The 6113-nt window shown below is 35.5% G+C and overlaps 1 long non-coding RNA gene across 1 annotated transcript; it reads left to right on the forward strand.

The window, feature by feature from the left end:
- Positions 1-1858: 1858 nt before the first annotated feature.
- On the forward strand, positions 1859-5894 carry LOC127537739 (uncharacterized). The gene is made up of 5 exons (XR_007947560.1): positions 1859-1993; positions 4048-4132; positions 4218-4300; positions 4399-4513; positions 4602-5894. It is a non-coding gene; the product is annotated as an uncharacterized LOC127537739 (long non-coding RNA).
- Positions 5895-6113: the final 219 nt, after the last annotated feature.

Below are 6113 nucleotides of genomic sequence, written 5' to 3' on the forward strand. Positions count from 1 at the left end.
CTGTTTTTGGTAGAAAAAAATGTTAAAAGCATTTAACTATTTTCACAGCAATGTCCACATTTTCAACGTTTTTTGGTGGTTAAAAAATGTTAGTTTCTCAAGAGCATTCACTAAGAAAATCAACCAAAATCCAGCAAAATTTGCTGGAAAATATTAGATGTTTTACTGATGTGTATGTAATCATGTTAGATATTTTTAGGATTTTTTTTAAAGATTTTTACTCGTTTTTTTTTTTAAAAATGAGAGAATTTTTTTGCTACATTTGGGGGATCTATCTTTTAAATAAAAACTTTTAAGGGAAACTTAAGGAATTATAGAAATTTTCTTCCTGGAGGTTTTTTTTGCAAATTTTCAGAAATTTGGAGAATTTTTTTGCTGATTTTTTTATTTTTTTCAGACAAGGAAAATATTTTTTGATGTCTGTAAATGACAACAGGAGGGTTAAAAAAAATGGTGTAACCAAGTACAGTTGCTTTTTGGTTTTTATTTCTTCAGCCTAAACAAAGAAAAAATACTTTAAATATAATGCAACAATGAAGATCAGATTAATGAAAAGTTTATAAAGGTTGGAATGTGCTTCTCTGCTGGTAAAATTGCAAGTTAATAAATAAGATATCAGAAAACAACAAGGTACATGCAGTTACTGCACTTCTGAGTTGCCTAAAGTATTTTCAGATGTTACTTTATGAATTTTAAATGAGCTTTTATTTTTTTAAAGTTTATTTTGCTTTTCAGATTATGATTTAACACCCAAACCCATAACATCTATTTTGTGATGTAATAATATGTACTGCCCATAACTCTTAACACTTGTGAGATCTGGAGTGTACAACTTGCACTCTGGGTATGTTGTGGTTTGTTTTTTGAGAAGTGATTCTCAACCTTGTTGGTCTGTCAGCACTTTGTAAAAAAAAAGAGAGAGATTTTACTGTCAGACTATTTTTAAAAGGTCGAAAGTGGTGAAACTGTAGATGTCTCACAGATAAGATAAACTTCACTGACTCCTTGCTGAGGAAATCCCCATGTTTTGAGCACAGGAAGAAATAAAAAAAGAAACACAGATGTTAAAGACAATAAAGATTATGTGTGCCTTTCACATGTACAAATATGGCTTGATGGTAATATACAGGCGTGAACTAACTGTGTTGGTTTCAACACTGAGAAAAGGAAGCCCGGATTTTACTACTTCCTGGTCACCATTTTGGATTTTTTTGGAGCCAGTGACGTAAAAAGCATCATCAAACAGGCTGGACCGGAGAGCAACTCGGGGCAGGACCAGTCAATGGGACTGTCAATCAAGTATAGCCACGCCCCCTTGCTCAACTTTAACGATTTATTTAAAATTCAGTATTGATTTATTTTAAGATCGGCCACCTGATCTCTCATTTTGACCATGAAAACTAACGGGAAAAAAATCCTGAGCTGTAGAAAATCAGTCTATCAAATTTTATTTTTTCCAAAAATGAATTGGGGTCTATGGAGCAAAAGCTTTTTGGAGCCAGCCCTAGCAGACAGCGTGATATTGCAAGTTTTTGACACTTCCGGATGGGCTTCAATTCTGGAGCCAGATGTTACGTCCACTATATATACAGTCTATGGTAATATAGTCTAATTACAGGAAAATCAAGTGCGTAGAATCCTACTTAAAAGTTGTAAAGTAGCTACATCATGTTGTTGATTAGTCCCAAAAGAAAAGAAAAATATTTGATTGTCTCAGTTGAAAACAACCATTTCGCGTCCCATCACCGGGGCCTCGAGCCTCATGTTGCACACCAGTGAGGATGTTACCTGTTATCAGCTGGAGCTGACAGAGTGTTCATATTTATTAGAGGGCGGGATTTAATCGGGAGAGGCTCGAGGTTCGACAAACACCTACGCCGCTGAAGAAGAAGTAGAAGAAAAAGAAGAAGAGAAATAAAGCAGAATCATGTGGGGATCTCTGTCCGCTGCTCTGTTTGTTTCTGTGTTTCTGCTTCCAGCCGTCAGTCAGTCGGTGAGTCTTTTTTTTTCTTTTAGTGCTTTGAACAAAGGAGACGTGACGTTAGTCTCATGCTCACCTTTCTCACTTCCTGATTACACCCTGTTCCAGCCGATCAACACATGACAACGTGCTGATTTTTTACTTTAACAGGGTTTGATTCTGTCTAACTTTAGCTACGGACTGATTAACTAATTAACAGCAGTAGAATTTGCTCATCCTACTAGTTCTCTTCATCTCAGTAAACTCTACAATGGATGGAGTCACTCTCTCCTCAGGTTCACAGAAAACTGAACAGAGTAATGAGACCAAGGGACTTTTCAGTTCAATTTTACACCTGTTAAAGTCACAAAATTAAATATAATATGCATTTACAGTAGTTTAACCCTGTAAGACCCAAGTATAGAAGAAAATGAGCCAAAAAAATTTAAGCAAAATAAAAAATGTGCATATGTATATATATATATATATATATATATATATATATATATATATATATATATATATATATATGTAATGCAAAATTAAAACTGATGTTGTATTTTTGCAACAGTGAGTTTTACAGGGTTAATATAACCAGCATTGTGATTTCTATCCCATATTCTATAAATGATTTGCCACAGTAGGATGCACTATAGAATAACATACTTTATTACATACACAGCATATTACATACATATATGCATATTGTAACTTTATTTATATGGTACTCTGTCATACGCTGAGGTTGTCTGAAGTGCTTTATGGGAAAATGTAAAAGAATAAAAAACAAAAATGTATTTCATTCAGTCAAGTTAATCAAATACAGTACAGACAAGCTGAATAAAACACGCACAGATTTATGCAATAATTTAAACTGAAAACAGCTGAAAATGTCAAGAAATTGAAAGATGAAAGCATGTAAGAAAAAAAAGAGTACAAAAACAGAATGGAAATGAATTAATAAGAGTGGGGGAAAAAGTGCACACAATAGGCAGTTTAAACAACTTTTTTAATAATACTGATTACTTAAAAACAGTGAAAATCCAAACAGTAGAAATGCCTGAAATATTTCAAATTTTATTACATTAAAATATTTTTTAATGCACTAATAAAAGCTGTTATTTTCTCTCTTTTACCTCTAAGGCTCAAATTAAGAGAATATTACATATAATAGTGCTAGACGCTATAAAACAAGCAGGTTTTTTTTTTATAACACGTACGAACCAAAGACAGGCTTTATTACTCCATGAGAAATATTTGCTCAAAACATACAATGCATGATTTTCTAAATGCACATTTCACTTCATAATCCTAGTTTCATTTCTAGTGGAGGTTGGGGGCTTTCACTAGAACTAAAAGTGAAGCTAAAAATTAGCAATTTTAAATGACTCACTGTGAGTTTGTAAGTTAACGCTTCAAATGTCTAATAGCAGTGTGCTGAAGTAGTGAAGCTAAACGTGCTTTGAAATGTACTGCAGTCTATCCTTGTGTGCTTTTAAGTGCAGAACTTGATTGGTTGTGGTACCTTGTTTTGTTGTGTATTGGTTTGGTTTGACTGGGCTTCGTGTTTGGAGACGGTATCATTTATGAGGGTTATATCAGGCTATGAGCATGTCTGATATTCTATTGTTGTATTAGTTCATTACAAGACAAGACGGATGATTTATTTGTTTTGCACTGATTTGATGCATTAAGTCGTACCTTTAGGGAATTAGTTTACCGATTAAATGTTTAGTCTTCAAATGATTCCTCTTGTGTCTCAGTTTCTAATTAAAGATTGTACATTTTGTCGAGTTTATTTACCTGCCAAACGGGTGGAGTGTTATCTCCACAATGTTCTTTACACTTTATTGGTGACAATAATGTGATCATTTGCGTCATCGTGTTTTTACTATCCACACAGTGCTGTTGTCGTTGCGTTGTTTCAGTGAGACTTTGTATCTTTGATGATTCATTTCTTTATTGCCCTCTTAAGGAAAGTACCTTCATCAGCTTCCTTCACCTCTTGTGTGTTTTTTTAAAGTGTGACAATCTAGCAGGAAGTATGATTGTGATCTTTAAATTACTTTTTTCTTCCATAAAACCAGCACTCTGCCCTTCCAGAGGACTTTGAGGGATCAGGATACGACCTGGAGAGCTCTGGTTCCGGATCAGGAGATGGATGGGAGCAGGGTAATTATGAATATTAAATGTTCATAATCCACTTTCAATATCATCTGTAGTTTTTCTGAATACTCTCTAATTGCAATCTCACTAGATGAAGTCACAAACATCAAGGTTCAAAACAACAGCTATGGAGGCAGAAAACTCACAGGAGGTGGAAACAAGAACACGTTACCAGTACGTTTTTTTTTTTCTCAGATGTTTCACCGTTTGTTTCACTTGTAGGTGGAGAAGCAAGAAATAAACTTACATAAGAGTTGCTTCTTTTGCTTTAGGGTTCCTCAGATCTGACCTCTGATGGCACACGCTGGCCGGCAACAGACGACAAATCAGAATTGGTTTTTATTGAAAGCAGCAAGCGGTTCTGGGAGAATGAAGAAATCTGCGCAGGTAGTTTGCAGTATTATACACTGATGTGGACAAAGCTGTAAAATGTGAGTTTGTTTTGCAGCTCGGTCACTTATTCTCATGTCCACAGCCTTTATTGCAGGGGGAGTCGCAGGAGTCGCAATCGCTGCTGCAGTGTCGGCGGTTTTAATCCATAAGAGGCAGAAGAAAGACAAGGAGGGGCACATTCTGGGTTGGAGAAGGGCGTCGGACGAAGATTATCACAAACCCATAAGGGATGCAGTTATTGTTTAACTGTCAGGCCGATGGTTGCTTTATAGGTTGATGAAAGTGGGTCGACTTCTGCAGCCGGAGAGCTGCTGTAAAAGCATTCTCTCCTTGTGTTTTCTGGGAGGACGGTGCAGATGATGTAGCTCTCACATGCATCTGATGTCATGCATTGATAATTTATTTATATTTAAAATAAAATGTAAAGAATCGCTCTTATCTGGTGACCTTTTAGTTACCAAGCTAATTTGGATCCACACAGGGTAGCTGTAGCTAGCACTGAGGTCATGCTCTCGGTGTTTTAGAAGATGCAACCAAGTGTAGCTTCATTTTTTTTCTTATTTTGAAATCCATTGTCAGCAGTAATCTTACAGAATAATGATTAAAGTGATGCCATTTTCAGATTATGCAATCCACCCTAGGGTGTCGATGATCTTATCTGACTTCAGTGTTTTTAGTGTAACTGAACAAACATCTTGTATAATTGTACATTTGATTGATTAGTTATCAATATGTACTTTGCTATGTGACTGTTTTAAAGTGGCAGCTTTTGTTGTTTTCGCGCACACTTTCTTGTAGCATTTAAATAAACGAAACTACCTTTAAACTAAGCAGACAGCAACAACAACAACACGAAAATCCCTTAAGGCCCTCCTCATGCACTGAACACTCCCACAAGTGCTTTCAAATATTCGGCCTCCTCTCAGGACTGTGTGGGTGTCGACAGAAGATGTTCTACTGGACTTTTTCCACCAACAACATTCTGACATCTCGCAGAGGGAAAAGCACAGGTGTAAATAATGACCTTAAGGGTGAATTAATGCCATTTAGCTGCTTCAGTTTCCATATTTGTGTATTGTGTATGCTGGCTCTCTGTCACAGCATACACAGACACTTAAAGAGATCAGAATCATTGTTAATGCCTTTAGATAAAACGTTTCTACAAGTCCAAATGTATGTAGCAAACCTTTACAGTATCTAAATAATCCATGATTTATGAGATATGAATTAAAAAGATAGAGGAAGCTCTTATATGTTGAATGTAAATGGTAGATTAGGTAATGACAGTTGGCTGCTAACACGTTATGTAGGGTAGATATTTGCATATATTTTTGTATTCCATAATTGTTAATAAAAGAGCTTTGTAACAATTTAATCAGTGTTTTTTTGTGTTTTATGTGCATGCAATGACAGTTTTTGTGCAGTATTTATAGTCTATTCATACTTGCATATGACAGTGAGAGGTTATTCTTGCATGCTTCAAGGTGTGTCTTGCACTATAATATGTAGCACAGCTAGATGATTCAGTGTTGCAGTGTTTTGTCAGGTACTACACTGACTTATTAGTTAATGATTACACTGAAGCACCATGTTG

Source organism: Acanthochromis polyacanthus, chromosome 16, assembly GCF_021347895.1.
Source record: "Acanthochromis polyacanthus isolate Apoly-LR-REF ecotype Palm Island chromosome 16, KAUST_Apoly_ChrSc, whole genome shotgun sequence".
NCBI lineage: Eukaryota > Metazoa > Chordata > Actinopteri > Pomacentridae > Acanthochromis > Acanthochromis polyacanthus.